The sequence below is a fragment of the Nomia melanderi genome, chromosome 8 (assembly GCF_051020985.1).
Source record: "Nomia melanderi isolate GNS246 chromosome 8, iyNomMela1, whole genome shotgun sequence".
Classification (NCBI taxonomy): Eukaryota; Metazoa; Arthropoda; class Insecta; order Hymenoptera; family Halictidae; genus Nomia; species Nomia melanderi.
In genome coordinates this window covers 5,692,117-5,711,058 of record NC_135006.1, presented here as the reverse complement: position 1 = coordinate 5,711,058, position 18,942 = coordinate 5,692,117, and the positions used below count along the sequence as shown (strand labels likewise).

The following is an 18,942-nucleotide window of genomic DNA, read 5'->3' as shown; positions in this document are numbered from 1 at the left end:
ACATTGGAAAATTACCAAATAGTAATTAAATTACAATAACAAGACGATAATTAATGAATGTATGACAACAGGGGGTTTAATAATAATTCAGATCGTACAATAGATCGATGTTAATTTGGAAACTTCTTTAAGCGGTATAAATTTAACAGGGGGGGGGGCAAGAATTATTCATCACTCGATTTATTTGGTTAATCCTTGAAATGGAATATTAAATACATTTAATATTATGAAAACACGATAATTTTAATGGAAGTAAATAACGTTACATATTTCGACGAACGCAAATACCGTCTTTACGAAGGAAGAGTGTATACCTAACGGGACTTGTTGCGAACACTTGTTTTCTTTGCTCTCTTTGCTGAATGGTACATAGACAATAATTATGTCTTTATCTTGTATATCATTCATATCTGATGTAACAGAATTTCTTCTTGAACGAATTCTTCCTTTTAAACAACAATAAAGTTGTCTACAGAATCTGTTCCTTACTGACTCTGTATTATTAACACTAAAATTTCTAACAATCAAACTGTATACATGACAAAGTATAGTGCTAAAAAATATTTTTACCGTAAATACTTGTTTAGCAGCAAGTCTTTCACCTCTTAGTGTACATTTTTCTGCACAATTATACTCGTTAAATTCTTTTTACAATTCATGCGCTCCGAAAACTGAAGTAAATTATCTATTCGTTAGAATTTCACGTTTACTTTGAAGATAAAGTATGAACAATACAAAAGCAAATTAGTACATTAACTAGTTTATAATAAATAATATTAATAATGTTAAGTTGTGGTAGAAATCTTCACAAGTTTTACTCGTTATTACAATACAAGGGATTAAACACTTCATTACCTTGACTCGAACATAAAACACCGACAACAGCAAAAAAAGAAATATTTTATTTCAACCTATCTACAATAAATAACATTAATTTCTATTCAATTGAAGTAAAAATCTGCAACCGATTCTTATTCATTATTACAGTACAAGGAGTAAACGTTCTTTTACCTCGACTTAAACATAAAACAATAACAACAGCAAAATAATTTTTCGCTTAACTCTATCTACATTAAATAACATTGAAACAACATTCAACATTATTTACTTCACGAACCAACGAAATTCATGTGTCGACGACCGCTGAGTGTATAAACGTAACATCGGGAACAGCATCGAAAACCCATGGCACGCGAAATTGCAACGATGGGCCGAGGAAAACAACTCATGTTATCGGGAAAACCGCAACCCGACTATCCGCTGAAATCTCTTTCCAAAAAATGATTGCAACCCTGACCGCGGACAACGGTTCCGTACGTAACGAGTGAACGAACTACGCAGTCGGACCTTTTCATCGCGACCGCGTTATCGCCTGTGGTTACGTTTCCAGATCGTCGACCCGACATGACGCGTCACGTTGTGTCCGATTGAAAAGAGACCGCCGCGAAAAACAGAAGAAAGAAACGGAAAATCCGGCTTACCGATTGCGGGTTACGCGACAACGCTTTTCGGTGCACTCCGCTAGCAATCGGATACACCCTATTATGCAGACGGTTGTGTCCATGCTCATATTTATGCACGTTTGCACACAAACACGTGTCTGCTGTCGCTGTACACTACATCTCGATACGAGCTTCGGCCTATTGTGCGCTGAATTAACCGTACAAGCTAGTAAATACACCATTGAAGGTCGTACAATGGGGAAGTTGATGTTTTCGGGACTGGGAACGAAATAGTACAATATAATCTGCGGATTGTATTTTACTGTATATGGAAACGCGAAGTGTTCGAAGATTTTAACACTTTGAAGAAGAGTGGCGAGATTGTTGTTTTTATTTTGCGCTGGTAAGAATATTTGTTGCGTCGAATCGAGTGATTTTCGGTAATTTTGTGATGTGCGTTTGATGTACGTTTATTAAATTTAATTTGAAATTATCACGTGTTCCATTTAAAATAATACATCAAGTGGTTAATAAACTCCTTGATAAATGAAATCAATTTTCTTCCTTTCTAAATACTTGAAAGAAGTCCGTGAAAATACAAATTAATAAAGACTGTATAGAATTATTGGTTTCAGAACGAGAAGAAAATTTCAAATATAAATCTATGACAAAATGACAGATTCTATCTGAAGTGCAAGGTATTTGTTTTGTTAGGTACTACGTATTATATATCTAAAATCTGGCTACAATTTTTCCCAACACCCCATATATAAGCGTCAACGAGTTTTAAGAGTTCAAAGGTGGATGGCGAGGTCGCCACTCAGCCTTCGAAGGATTTATGACAGGGTCTTAGCCTGGGCATGGTTTTGAATGAGGGTGAAAGAGATTAAACAGAGCTGTCGTCACCATGACGAGTCATCCAGCTATCAGTTGCCATTGGTAGGCTGAAAAACGATGATATTGTTCTTGAAGAATATATCCACGAAATGAAGAGAACCAGAACAGTCTTTGATAAAAATTCATTCTTCCTTTCTGCTTCTTCGTATATATCAAACAAATATCAAAACAAAAATGTTATGACACACGTACAAAGTTTCAAACGAACCAAATAAATTTCAAATAATTTTGTAACAGTAATTTTGTAATTTTAACAGCAATATTACGAGTTAGCAAAATATTATATTTCAACGTAAAACTTCCATAAGGTACTGAATCAATGCAGAATTATTTCCGTACCAATTTTGTATACCACTTCCCTATAATAGTTACCAGTATAAATCAATCTTCATAAAAACGTTAACAAGTTCATCCTTCGGAGCCGATAATTGCATCTAAATTTTTTGGGCACGCTGTGCAACACGCAAAAGTTCACGGCATGCGCTACAAGGTCGAGTGGCTGGTCGCTGGGAACGCTAGACACGTGGTTGATTGTGCACCTTAGTCAATGAATGGCGGAATACAACGGCCAAGTGAATGAACTGAATCGTGCCTAAAGTATATGCACGTTATTCGACAATACGAGCACCTCGACGCGCCGCGATTTCATTCGAAACGAGGACAGACGAGGTCCTCTCTATCTCTCTTCCGATTGCCATTCCCTTTTATCGAACCGGGGAATCTGGACAAATTGAACGCGGTAGGAGGGAGCCAGATAACCCGATGACGCTCGAATTGTGAGTTACGACAGCGAAGAAAGGCGTGCACACTGGGAATTGTGCGGTCGCGCTAAATTGAACTGGTTTAAAGACGAACACAGACTGTTACGATGTTTTCCTGACTAAATTAAAAATTCACTTTCCCATTTCTACTGATACGAAAGCTCCGAGGAGATATACAGTGTCTTTTCGACAACGTCACTTCTAACAAGATACACTGTTGACTGTAGATGTACAATAATTGTACTAAAATTATGTAAAAAAATTGGAAACATAGAATGAAACGTTTTTAGTAGAATATTACTTGATTCGTGTGTGTGTGTGTGTATTACTGATCATTCTTGTATTTACATTTTTAGGTTTTAAAAAAGTTATTATTAACTTTAAAGGGTAAGAGGAACAGTAGGTATGGGGAAATAATAGATTAATACTTTGATCTATACTATTTCAATTTTCGAAACGCAGGGCAATATAAAATGTTGCAAGAGCAAAATATTTAAAGTTATATAAAAGATATAATAGTCCAAAGTTTCATTTCAATTCATTATGCATGAACAAAGTACGTTGAAGTTCTTTTAGATTCCTTCACTTTCATATTTAACCCATTGCACTCGTATGTCATGTTGGAGATGACAATACAAATTCGTTATAGAACGTTATAAATTGTTTGAAAAAGTATTGCACTTTAAAAGATTATAAAAATTAAATCTTATAATAATAGTAATAAATAAAATAAATATAAAACGTTGAACTCTACCGCTGTAAATTACTTTAGTTCTTTTCCCTAAAAATAAATACAAGTTTACACCCAACAACATTGAAAATAAATCGAGTACAAAGGGTTAATTACGGAATAATAACTGGTTACATGGGATAGCTTCTGCGTAAAATTGCCGATCAGCAATAAGTTAACATTATCGGCGGAAACAAGAACGCAACATTGCGTCACGGCGGTCACCGAACTTCCCGCGCGGAAGCGGCTAAAACGAAATCATAGTGCCGAGTCATAAAAACACCCCAGTCAGTTATACGCGATGCAATATTTGCTCGTCAACATCACGTGAACGCCAGAACGCGAAGAAAACAAATTTGTTTCAAATGCGATTTATCAAACCGTTCCAATATATCCCCGCCGCGGCTATAGACGCGTACAAGTGGGTAAATCAATCAAGTGTGACGCAAGCAGACGATCTTCCTCCCGTGCCGCCTAAAACGGATGAAAAAAAAGAGAGGAAAAATAAAAGAGGAAGAAAAAGCCCGTTCCGAAAAACACTCGCCGCGTCTTCAGTTGTTTCACGTTGATTGATCGAGAGATCGGTCCCTCGATCCTCTGATGAGAGATTGTCGGTGGGGAGGATCGGCGCGTGGCGCGTTAGACACGGCAAACGAGTGACAGCCGCCACGAGGTCCAGTTTGTCCGTGCCTTTTTTATTTTGTTTGCTACCTGAAGCGATATACAATGCACGTCTAGCATTAGGGATGGGAACGCGCACATCGAAAATATTGGATCAGAGTTTGTCAAGCTGCTAGCAGCGATGTGTAACATATTTTTCAACTGTAGCCGAGATACATAAATGCACTGATTCCCATTGTGGATAATCGGCACTATTAAATTGATTAAGAGTGATTGCGATCGGGTGGATGTTATTAAGTAAAAATATTTTAATAATTTGAATGTATGCGTAATACTAGAAAATAAGTACATTCTTTATTTTAGGTTAATAAGGTTAATACTTCGACGATTACACTTTTTATGCAAAACCTTTTGCAGAATAAACTTTTACAACGATATTATGATAATATAAAAGTATTCTATATCTGATTTAATGAATACTAGATTTGGCTTTTTTATTGAAACGCATATTTAAAATAATATGGGATAAGGTTACGAAATATAGTCGGAAGAAGGTAACGAAAAAACGTAACAATATTCGGGATGTAGTGTGGTTTTCTATCTCTGTAACCGTGGTTTCTTGGGTTTCTAATAACCGCGTTGACATCATCGCTACTGTAAGGAAATGGTGATAAATAATACAACATAATGTGATACAGTAAAAATTTTTATGAAATAAATATACTTAATACGTAAGGCTTAGTTTATTTATTTCTCTGTCTATTAATTTAAAGTCTAGTATTTTTGCTTTGAATGGCAATTAAAAAAAATCATTACATTTTATATTACTTCCGTTTCCATAGGGCTTTACAAATGTAACCTGTTACTGGCATTGAAAAATATACTAATAGATGTTTGGTTTCTAGAGAGCTGAAAAAATTATCAAATATTTCATGGTAAATCAAGCGTTAATATAGTAATCAAACATCCATTTAACACTTTGCGATTATAGTCCAGTCGTGGACTAGTGGACCAGTAAATCTCTTCGATCGTTCTCTCCTTGCGGATTCAAGGACGATCACTGATCCACCGGCGCTGTGCACCGTTCATTGATCGTGAGAACAGATCGATCGAGTCACGTGTCGTTGGTCACGTGCCACGACGAACGTGATCGACGCGGTCCCGACGGAATTACCCGCATGGCACGACTTTTAGTTTCGTTTTGCAGAGCGGATCGATCGTGCTCATGCGTGTGTACGCGCCTCTCTCTCTCTCTCTCTCTCTTCTTCTCTCCCAGGACGATTATCCAGAGGAAAAGAACCATCGATAGCATCTGGAACCGCTGTCGCCGCGACATAACGTTTCCTTGTGGGTAAAAAGCTCGCGGAACGTGTCGGCGCGTTCCTTGTTTATTTAATCGTTTCTTCTTCGGCCGCGAATAGATGACACGAACGTCCTTCCGCGCGATTACGGCACCTCACCTGTTGCGGGTTGTTGCGTCTCGCTACTGCTGATTACGTAACGAATATTACGACAATCGATGACCGTTTTGTCGAGGTCGCCGGTGAATGAAATCGATTGGGATAGATAGAGGTGCGTCAACCTGCGGATGACTATCACAAGTTTTCTACGTTAGCGACTTTGGATAGATCATGTGAAATGATTAGGAGGTTTCTGTGAAAATATTGTATTGCTCTTCACCCCTTGTACTATGATTTCATTTACAACTGTGCGTGATAAAGATACCTTGTCCTTAAACAATTATTATAGAAAGAAGGAATTTGATACTTATTCTATGTCTACGTTTACTATGGAAGTTAACTATTGCTGACAGAAAAGTAATATTTGTTTTGATATTCGAAGAAAAATAAGTAGCATTTAGATTGGTTAAATTCAATTCGAAATTTTCATTAGGAGTCTGACTCCATATCATAGGGTTAATGACACGACTAAGTTATAAGAGACGACTTAAAGTTTACCAGTTTAAGAGTGTGAACATTAATTGTTATTACAATTCTTATTATAACAGCTGTAATCGTAGTTTTTCTTTGCATTACGTAACACGGTAATTTATAACGTTATAAAATAACTTCACTATTTACTTTATGTATATCTATGACGCAACTACTCTACTCTCTGTATCATCACGTAATATTTCGTACAGTACCATTTTTGTTTTCGTTATCTTGACTGTCATTGCGACTGATAAATAAATCACTTCAAGTAATATTTCGTATCTTCTTGTACAACAAAACAATTATAAACATATATTACACATTTTCTTAAGAAACTTTGTTAATTTTGTCGGAAAAATTTTGTAGAAAATATTTGTAAACACTTTTTAGAAAAGTTCCCACATAGAAAATCAATTGTATTATGCCATAATATTTTACTGCGAATAAATGCAGTTTTACTACATTTGTCGTTTAAATTATGTAAACAATGATGTTGTCATGAAAAAAACATTTGTACCGTTAGAAGTTATGTTATATGACTCCGGGATAAGTGTAACACGTGCCACGTAATAGGTGAGAATCTAATTACGACATCAGGAAAGATCGAGTTCTATAGTAGTAATTCGATGTAGAATGGCAAACATGTCAAGAATTTCAATGAAACGATCCATAAAAATGTTTCCGCCAATATAACGACGCGGCTATCATCAGGTATTCCGAAGACAACCGTGTCATTAATCCGATACGATTGATCGATATAGCGGTGGCGAGTCGGTTGCACGTGCCACGATAAATATGTTGATTAATTCACGTGAGAGATCATCACGACTTTACCTTTTCTTATCCGAAGTTGGTGCCCGCAAGACCGCACTCGTGTAACCTGTACACATTAACCAGTCATTTAAATTATCGAATGAGCTTACATTAATGTTGTAATGTGCAGTGATTGAATGTTAATAATGTAGTTACAGAACTGGAGCAACTTTAGAGGGAATATTCTTGAAACACTATGATTTTATGGCACTTCGAATATTAAATAAAGAGTGAATAAATATTATTATCTATAATGCAATATTTTAAGCTACTAATATGTTTAAATAGCATATATTCAAGTTTAACGATACAAGTTTGATAGCGTTTATTCTGTACTTACCATTCGTACTTAATATAAATATATCTAATTGAAAGACTTCTTTTTATAAGTTTCGAAAATTTTAGAAATTTGTAAATAAATATTTTCATTGTAATTAAATAAATATTTGATTTCATTTGAACAAACCTGTAAGTTTCACATGGCATATTTCAATTAATTAAGAATAAGAATTTTAAGAATTTTAAGAATTTTAAAAATAACAAGAAGTTTTCAATAGAAATTTATATTTTATATACAATATATACTTTGAATATAAATAAAAGTTTGTTGGCAAATTTGTTTACGATTATTTCGGAAATACATACAGATACAGATACCTACATGGTTATAGCATAAAAGATATTTCATTGTTGAACACAGACGTAAACGTCCGAAAGATTGCGTCCTACATAGCAATTGAGTCATTTGCCATATTTACCACGGCACGTGCCGTTCCTTCCTACTATCTGGATCCGGTTCGATCGATCTCAAACCGGATTAATAGTATACCTAACAGTGGGACGCAGAGAAACAATTGCACCGTTCTGATTGACGGTTAAAGGGGATACTTAACTCTCAATCAGTCACGTGCCATCTACCAGATTGCTTCGTTCATAAATTTAATGGTAATTCCACAAGTAACATGTCTTCGAACCTCTTATAGTGTTATTGAAAATTTTTTCTAAAATATATCAATACAGACAGATAAATAAATAAAAGCATTAAGATATTTTATTACAATTTTATTTTTCTATCCATATACCAGTACACGTTCATTTCCATATAAAAAATTCCAAATGAACACTAAACATATCACCAGTCGAACGATTCACTTTAAAATTTGATTTAATATTCTGCATATTTTTCCGTTCATTTAATTTCATATTAATCTTCTTACAATTTTGTTCCTATTTGCGATAAAAACAATTGATTGCCTCACTTATTTGCCTTCATTTTACAATCAATCTATTATACCCGCTAAGGGCAGGAATAAGTAACAAGATGTATTGTTAAATTTTATATTAAAAACTAATTAATACTTACATGCACTTATATAATCGACATAACATTATTTTATCTTAAAATGAATTATACTACCAACAACGACATTTAATCTTGCCTGAATAAAATATATTATTTTCTGTAACACATACATATAATTCAGCAAAGAATTTAATAATAATTTAAAAAGAAACCACCTTATAAATCAGATTAATTAGCTTACGCATACTTTTTTCATAAAATGATAGTCTTTCCCGCATAATTGAGATTAAAAGGTATGAAGCGCACTTGTTTCAGACGGCTCAACCTCTATATAAGGGACATCGCTGCACTCGTAAACCTCGCATTCCCGAACTGGACTGGAGTGGCGGATTCTATAAGGTTACGCCCTTTTTGCGACGATTTGCTCGCCTTGTTGGCACGCGAACACGCTTCTTGCCGGCGGCTTAGACGTGCCACCCGTGTTGCAAGATGCCGGATTAAACGGCCTGTCCTTTCCGCTCGATGAAGACGTTCTTTCATGCTCGATCGTGGGACGAGACGTTGAAACCCAAGTACTTATCTAGGAATGGTTCTAACCTGGAGTAACTGGTTGGAAGCTTAAGAGGGCAATCACAAAGAAGGATGGGGTAGTCTACGTTTCACTGTTCAGATAATATCTTATGCACGTCTCGTATATCAGTATAATGTAATAAAGATTAATAATCGAGAGATAATTTGACGGATAAATGACAAATCATATTACATAGTTTAAGATATGGTTGGAATACATACTACTGTGTGAGCAATGAATTATAACATTCTGATAACGAAAATCACCTGGAGAAATTAGTTGACTATTTGCTAGATATAAACTTATTTATTAAAATTTGATATTGTATATTATATAAATTTAGTATTATATTAAATCCTCCTATTTAAAAAATCTCATATTTCGTAGGCAATTTTTCTTTGAAATTATTACTTAAGGTGCGAAATTTTTAATTGTCGCCCTTCCATTTGTGTAAGACGATGTTACGTATTATTTTCGACATTCAATGTAAATTGTAGTGTGAAACGAAAACGATGAGCATTCATTTATTGGAAAGAGTTAATTTGAATATCCGTGTGTACGATAAGTAATGAACTTGGCTTTTCCAATCAAACGAAATGTAAATAGAAGTTTGAAAATGTATATACTGAAATTTAATACACACAACTGAACTGAAATGGTGAAACTGTAATCGTACTACAATAAAGTGCAGAATTTTCCTCCCTTTTGTAAATTGTAGATATTAAAGGTAATAAAATTCTTTTGTTCAAAATTTCCAAATATCCACACAGAATATTATACAAATATCTACCTTGAAAAACATATTAACATTATGCATTGAAGGCCATAAACGCGATTAGAGTGTTGCGCATCACCGCAGAATATAAAATATACTAATATCAATACAAATCTAATTAAAGATCAAAACATTAAGTTCCATAAAGTAATAACAAAAATTAAAAACTAAATTCCACATACGAGAAATCTGAACTAAACAACGCTTCTAAAGAACACCATTTTCAAACTTTAAAAACTGCCCCACAGAAATCCCTTAAAACCCATCAAACCCCCAAATTCTAAGGGGTTAATTCGAACCCAAACACCCAAGCCTGCAACAACAAAACCAAAAACATAAGCACGACACGCGTGGCTAACAGTAAGCCAAGTCCAAGAAAATTCGGTTCTCGAAACTCCCCGGTCATCGCTGCTAATTATACAAAAGACGTCTACTCGGGCGGCCGAGATGGAGCGCCACGTGTTCACGTACGCGGCGCACGCAGCGCGAAATATGGGCGCAACGTGAAACTGATACAGCGCTGTTTTCGTGACAAATTGCGGGTAATTACGGTCGTTTATGTAAACAGAACGTAAATCGCTTAAAATCGCCGCGCATTAAGGCGCGGAAACTTCGTGGTGTGGAAGAGGGAAAGCATTTGGAACGGTTCGAGGGGGGACCAGGGGGGAGAAAGAAAGAGCAAGCGAGAGAGAGAGAGAGAAAGAGAGAGATCATGAACACAGTGGCCGGTAAACCGTGGCGCTTCTTCCCCTTTAATTGATGCGAGGCTGTAGCAGGACCGAGAGTGCCGGCTTGAAATTGAAACGCTGAACGAGCGAGCTATAATTCACGGGCCGGGTATAATAATGTTTGCCTGGTTCTTGGCTATCTCCGGCTGTATGCGTGTTTTTCTGTTCGCACACGCGCGGCGCTTCGAGTTCGTGTGGCCACGGGTTTACACGTGCACACGGGCGAAAAAGCCGGCCAAGCTTCGTTATCCATTCATAAATCCCATTAAAACCATTCAGAATGGCTCCGCCGACCTTCCTCCTCCCCGCCCATCCCTCCTTTACACGCCAACCCAGTCCTCCCCCCGCGTCGGTCGACGTTGCCGCTACCTTCAGCCCCCATTTAACACGCCCCCTTGTCGTCCCGGTGTGCTTAACACTTCGCGGATCCACGGTGCAACATAATTAAGTCATTACACGTTCATTTTACACGGTTATGCCTCATTTTTCACGGGCACCGTGAACGAGATCACCGATTTTATTCAACGGCGGCGCACATCACGACGCGACGCCTTTTTGTGCCATCTTTCTCCTCCTTTTGTTTAGGTCAACGATTCCTTTTCTTTTCACTGTTATTTTTTTCTCGTTTTCTTCGTTTTGCTTCCGTCCTTCCGCTCGCGAAAGGAATCCGGTCGCCACCCCTTTTTTTCGCAGCGAGTTATTATATTTTGTCGGCGAGAGATTTTTGTTGCGTCGTTATCGGCGGACGTTTGTTTTCTTGAGGCCTCGGAATTGAAGGGGCCCGTCTTCTTCTCTCATTGGTGATAATTGGGGATAGTGGGAGTTTCGGGGTGGGCTACGTGAGTTATGTTATATATCCTGGGTCGCTACAGATGTGGATTTTAATCGAATTAAAAAAATGCTTTCTGCATTTTTGTTATTTTGTCAACTTTCGGTGAAATAGAATTCTTCTTTTGTAAAGTTGTAATAGTAGAGGACTGTGGAACGCGTTATTCGTCAAGTGGTTGAAATGCACAACTGCGTGAATCATGATTAAATGGAGGCTTCAGTTATTTTTAATAAAGACTTTGTTTTATGTTTGATGTATTAAAATCTTTAGGAGAAGGAACCAGTAGACCCTGTCCACAAATTTTAGAAATATATAAATCTAATGAAAAATTAAAGAAATTGCATCCTCGTTAAACAATCAGTTTTTTAATGTACCGATTTTCAGCCACTACATATCGTATAGAACATTAAATAGTTAATTTTATAATAAAATATTAGACTTTTGGAATTATTATTTCCTAGTGTTTCTAACTATTCTTCCTAAAAACATTCGACACTTTCTCAAATAAATATTACAGACTTCCTATACAAGCTGTCATAACAATTTCAGTGGACATCACTGTCATCATTATCACAACTTCGTTCGAATAAAGTCAGTCGCAACCATATGAATATGAAACATTCGTATGAACCATGTACAATCGTATCGTTTTCATCCAATAACGTTGCATTCCTCCGGATAATTTAATCGATCAACGATCTCCCCTTACGTACTCCTCGAAATCGCGTGTCGCGGATACTGTGCAGCATCCCATCGTATTATCAATGAATCGGAAATTGACGCAAAAAAAGGTACGATTTATTTAACCGAGCTTAAACAAGTGAAAGAGGGGGTAGACGGGGGTGGGAAAGAATCCTCGTATTCCATGCTTGATAACGAGCGGCGTGATTTATTGTGTAAAGTCTACAAACAGAAGCGTCGTCAAATATTTATATTTATTTATTACGCGACGGGACGCGATATAATCAAGGGCCATTTTGATATCGAGACGCGAGGAAATATTTTATTGACGACAACAAGAAAAAAAAAGGGGTTGAACAAAGCCCTCAGCGTAACGGTTAATAATTGTTCCACGGTACCAATCGAATATATGTAAATACGGTCGGACAATGTAATAGATCTTTCGCTCGTGAAATATTTTATACTCATTGACGTGCACCTGTGGCGTAAACGATGTAATTAAGTTGTCGGACAGTCACCGGTGCGCCATTCGGGTTTTTCATTTCCAATCGAGAAACTGGACGACGTTTTCTCGGAACGAAAGCAGTATATACCTTTTCAGATGCAATTTACGATCGCAGTCGCGTGTGGTTTGTAATGATCGATAATGACGCGTACCGGATAGATCTTGTACCACATTCCCATTGAATTTTATTAATCGTACCATTTGCCATAACGATATGTAGTTACTCATATGTTTTTAACAAATACAGAAACTTAATATTCTTTTTTCGCGAAAAAAACGTGGTAGAAATGTGTTATAAAATTAAATATATTACCAGTTTATATGGCAGAACGTGCATAATTTATTCATTCATGATCTTTATTGTAACAGTAATGGGGAACATGTAAAAATTAGAAGTGTATTATATTCACTGATTTAATTAATATGACACAAAGTATCATAAATTTTCACTTAATTAGTTGACAGTAGAATATTTAATAGTGCCTACAATTATTTGAAATACAAAAATTCAGGAATATTAAAACCACTACATTTAATTATTAACTTTAAATTTGTCACTTACTCGAATATTTAACAATTACTAATTTAAAAAATTCTCGTTAAAACATTCGTTAATAACAGGCGAATGTAACTACATTAAAATTTTAGGAAACTTATAAAGTGAGTGTAACCTTTAAAAATGTAGCACTCACATCTAAAATTTATTTCTCTTCTATTACACAGATATTACTAGTCGGACAGTATCAATTAATAAATGAACTTGTTCCGTTACGCGAACGATCCAATTAATAATGGAATAAGCGTTCGACAATCTAAAGATTCGTATATGAAACCACTACTTTTCCCTCGACAAAGCATCCAGTTTCGGTTATTACGTTCTGTCAACCGAGTCAATCAATCAACATGAAAGAATTCATCAAAAAACGGTCCGGGAAGAGATCGAAAGTCCGAGCACGACGTTCTTCGATATCGTAAACCACTCGTCTGCCCAAACCGCCGCACACGCGTTCGAAATTCGTGACGCGCGTCATCCTTGTTCATCCACCGGCCGTCTATCAATCGAATTTTACATATTTCCATCGATGTACCAGCTCCGTAGTGTGTCCTATATGCTCCGATCCTATATTCCAACATAGGTACATATCTACGTGACTGTTCATATACAGAGTGAGCAAAACAGTTTTCCACGCTCTCTCAGAGTTTTTAGACGTAAAAACAAAATGACGAATCGAGTGAATGGGATTAGAACATTTGGATTAAAATTTTTTAAACATTTTCTTTCATTGTACTCTATACTTGACTTCATAATTAAATGATTGTTAGAGAATCTCTTTGGTTTTATAAAATATATAATGAATTTTATTGCTTACAACGGTATAACGTTAGAAATCAATTATGTTGTAACTATCCTATAACCTTTTTCTTTATAAATGAAAAATGATCACGTGTAACTTATATATACATTGTATAATAGATAAATACGGTTAATAACAGACTAATACTACAACGTTATAAATACATAGAATAACAAGTAAAATCTATTAATCTCAATAATTCCCGCTTAAACCCACGGATTTTATCATGACACTATATTGATATTAAATAGTAATAGTCGACGTGTTAATCAGACTAAATGGGGCTTCTATCATGATTATGTTGTCTCCGAATAAATTTTCGAAACAAAAAGGCAGCGATTTTTATATATAAAAGTAAATTTCAAATAAAATAAAAAATTCCTTTACACGGAACCGTGTCTTTGGGAAAACTGACTTTTAAAATTTTCGTGGTATCGGAGGAATTAAAATGCAATGTCTTTAGTCAGCAGATGTTAGAACCAGTTTTGTAAAATAACTTTTACTGTTTTCTTTTCGTTTGGCCTTTACATTGACACAAAAACTATAAATCATATGCTGCAATATCATAAATTCATATAATACTAGCTGCATCACCATGCTTCACACAAGTAGACATTATAGTCTTGTGCTTCAGAAATATGACTGAAATTTGGGATGCCAGTAGCTATACTGTATGTTAATTGGGCCCGTTGCACACATGCGGGCAAAATTTCGTGGCGATACGAACTGGTTTTCGCATAATAATAATAATTTATCTTCGTTGTACGCAGGATCAATAAATTCATAAAAAAGAGAAAAAACAAAGAGATGAAGTATAAGGTTACCTGTATAATCATAACGTGAATAGGATAAAATCCAATGTATTTTAAAAAATTTATAAATAATATTCCACTTTTACAGTTCATAGTAAAGTTAGCCATTATTCGACAGTTTCGTATAAATATTTACCTCAAACAATTGATCGTATAGATTTTTACTAACTGAATACTTTACCCAAATAATGAAGATTTATTATTCATTGCAAATTGTTTTATTTATTCATTGGAGTAATGAATTTTTATTTGTTCACATTTATTCGGATAACAATGCAAATAATTCTGAAGGAATATAACGTTTTCGTTTATTTACGTATCTGATAAATGGATGATTTGAGAATAAAAATTACGAATAAATATTAACCCCTTTAAAACATACACCTATAACAAATATATAATTTTTTTACTACAGAAAAATTATCAACAACAAAATAACTTTTTTCAAAGAAAAAATATGATAACGCAAATAGATCAATAACGATACTTCTTTCAATTCTTTTCTAATATTGATTCCAACAATCAAATAGCAGCAGTACTTCCAAATCTAAAATTCTAATATTTCCACTAATTCCTTCAAATATAAATCAAACCTTAATACCCTAACCATCACATCTAACATGCACCTACAACTAACACAATTCCTTGTTCATAGATAAAAATTCATTTCACTCCTAACATCGTTACACATTCTTAAATCATAAAAAAATGTAATAACTATGATAAATCTCATCCACAAAAACCCTCCTCTCACCAAACAAACTCGTTCGCTTTAATACTTGTCATTCTAGCATACGAAGTATCAAAGTGCAATTCAGCTCCTCCTCCCCAGGTTTCAACAAAAACTTTTTCGCTCACCCTGTGAAACATACGCTTGCATAGGTGCACCTCTCAAGGACACGCGCAATGGTGTTCGAACGTACTTTCACCCACACAACGAAGACAGTGCATTTACTGTAGAGAGGGTGGGCGAACCGTCGAATTGCAGGTGTGTCCTGGCGTTGACGTATTCGCAAAGCTCGTCGGTACACAAAAGTCGACCCATTTTCCGTCTTTCCCCCGGCCGAACGTTCCGTCCTCCTCATCCCAGCTGGATGTGTCGTCCTTCTCTGTTCGCCATCCGTTCGCCCTCTAACCACGTTCTTTTTTTTTCTTTTTTTTCCCTTTTTTGTTGGTTCATTCGCCTACCCACCGGTACGAGCCGTCACACTTGTTGCACGACAGAAAGGGAGAGTTCGAGGGGTGTGAGGGAAACGGAGGAAAGAGGGAGGAGGGGCTACTGGCTGGGTGTGTAAGGCAGTGTATATAAACGGCGACCGCAAGGTCGCGATTGATATCGGAACCGCCGAAATACGAGTGGCGTTCATCGATTATGCGCGCGCGGACGCCCCGCGGACGTGAATAATGTTTCACGGAAAAATCGGTTTCAACGTGGTCCCCGACGTGGCGGGGCGACGCTTTTAAAAACATCCGGCGTGACTGATCGGTACAAACGGGTCGCGGTAACTTGTTTGTGATTTGGTTCGACTAAACGGTACTAGAATTTGTGTATGTATTTTTTGAGAGATGGATTTAGGAGGAAGAGGCTGCTAATTGTTTTAGTTTGTTTTTGAGATTGGTGTTTGGGTAATTTGAATTAAAGCTTAAACGCTGGAGGTACTGAACGAGATCATGTAATATTATCTGTTTATCCTTGTTTTGTGATTATTAGTAATTATGTAATTTAATTATTAATGATAATTGAATGTTCTCTGATTTTTGAGTGAGATATTATTACGAGTTTTAATGACTTTTGATAAAATTAGTAATATACTCGTATGAATATGTGAAACAAGACTATAAAATATTTTTTTGCTTGTTAAATGTAATATAAACTGGTATTTAGCTTAGAAGTTATGATGCTTTGCAAAAGGCAAATCGGGTATCTATTCCTTACTCTCATGAGACAGTACCTTCTTTCACTACAGGATTCAAACTTTAAGTGACAATTTAAAATATCCCATTAATTTCATTGTCACAGTAAGAGTGCAGGATAACAGAATATAGAATAATTACACAACCACAGTAAAAATAATTTATAATCATAATAAGTAAAAATAACAAGTAATAAATAGACATATCTACATATTTACATTTTTATAAATTTTTATTATCCTATTTTTTAGTGTCCTAATATCGTAATACAATCAAGAGAAAGGCAACCCCAGATTACTAAATAAATAGAAAACTTGTCTGATCACATCAAGCAAGTAAACAACCACATCGAACTACGTACTAACATTACCAACAATTTCATAACCCTATTTTCTAGAGTATAACAATCATTGTAGTACAATCGAAAAAGACCTAAACCCATATTACCAAGCAAGTAGCAAAATCGCCTAATCACACTAAGTAGAAACACGAAGCAACGAGCAGACACGCCAATTCTCATGCCCACAAACTTTTATTATCCTGTCTCCTCAACCAAGAATCAGCCTTCCCCCGGTTGTACCATAACTTCCGAGGCGCTATAAAATTACCACCGTGGGAGCACACGAACGCCTCAATATAATGAAGTCATGCATCCCTTTTTTTTCCTGAATAACCTCATGAAGCAATATGCAAACACGGCGGCACCGGTACGACGAACAGTAAAAAACGATTGAATATCCCGCACTTTTCTTAATACTCAGTCGATTCGAAACCGTGGTCAGTTAATTATTTGGAATAGCGTGCTCAACATTCCCCAGTCTCGTTTATGCGGTGCCGCCGATAGAATCCGCGGGAACCCCGTGAAACGGTAGCAGAAGACGAAAGAGACAGAGTACAGGGGAGTAAGAGAGAAAGAGAAGGACAGGCGGCTCGTTTAAACGCGCAATGCATACTTACTTACTGGAGAGAAACGTCCCCGCGCCCTCGCCACTCCGCCGTTCCCTATTTGACGGCCAAATCGAGCAGCACGAGACCCGGCAGCACGTGCTCTCGCGCGCCGCATTACGAACCGTCCCAGGAATGCGGTCCGCAAACATACAGGTTAAGGGACTGCCGGAGTCGGCGAGCTCGTAAATCACTCAACGATCGTGTAATCGCCGGGTACCCGCGCATATACCCGCTAAACACCCAGACCAACCAGCTAACCAACCAACCGACCGACCGACCGACCGACCGACGGAACGAACGAATGAACGTTGGTGGGATGTGTGGTGAGGGAGCTCCCCGTTTACTACGCAAGAAATCATTCGGCCCGTTGAGGAAGGTAATGGACCCGCGTCACCGTGACTTATTTATTCGCGACCGTGAAACCGATACCAATACCGTCCGCGCACTTTCGCGATCGCTCGCGCTGAGCACTTCGCACCGGTGATTCTGTTACCTCGGACGAATGCAGTGTCATTTTGATCCACTGGTAAATGGTACTTATACTATTGTTTGTTTATTGCTTCATTTCATACGTGAAATTTAATGTAGAGTTTGCTTGTGAAAACTAAAATATAGTTCTGTAATTTATAGTTGAATAATTTCCGACAAACAAATTATATGAGTTTATTATATTTTATTTGTAAGGGGTTTAATAATATTGTGAATAAAACTTACTTCATATTTTTAGGTTACATGTTTTGGAACATAATATTGAAGAACACATGATAGATTAACAATAATAAAAATGTATTTTAAAATAATTGTATTAAGATATGTATTGATGAATCTCCTTTGCAAAACGTCCCATAAAATAATTGAAAATCCAACAGCCAAAATCTTTTACAAAATTAATCTCACGACAGAACAGAAAATAATGATACAATTCGAACAGCATATTCAAATTCGTTTACAGCAACAACCCCTATCAACCCTTCCCAGCATCAAATCAAACGAAACATCGAACAAAATGTCCACCCATTTGTCAAAACCAGCACAAAAGTTCCTCCCAAAACACAATCCAGATCAAAAGTGTATTGACACCGTCTGAGCGTCAACAACCCTTATCCATCTCCATGGGAGCGTCTCGACCCGCCCTTGAATCTGAACACCCCCGGCCACCTGGCAGAATAACACAACCACTCTCGAATAGATCCAAAGCGGTCTTCATACACTTGTTCTGCGGCGGCTCTCCACACAGGCAAACTCGAGATGTTTACAAACCGCGGGTCGGGCGGGATAAGCTAGACGGGTCCGAAGACATGGGAAGAAAACGACGTAGGAAGG

The 18,942-nt window shown here is 36.6% G+C and overlaps 1 long non-coding RNA gene across 2 annotated transcripts in view; it reads right to left on the bottom strand.

Annotated features, from left to right (window-relative positions):
- Positions 1–18,942, bottom strand: part of LOC116426499 (uncharacterized) — a 211,494-nt gene that overhangs the window by 74,195 nt on the left and 118,357 nt on the right. The window lies entirely within an intron of this gene.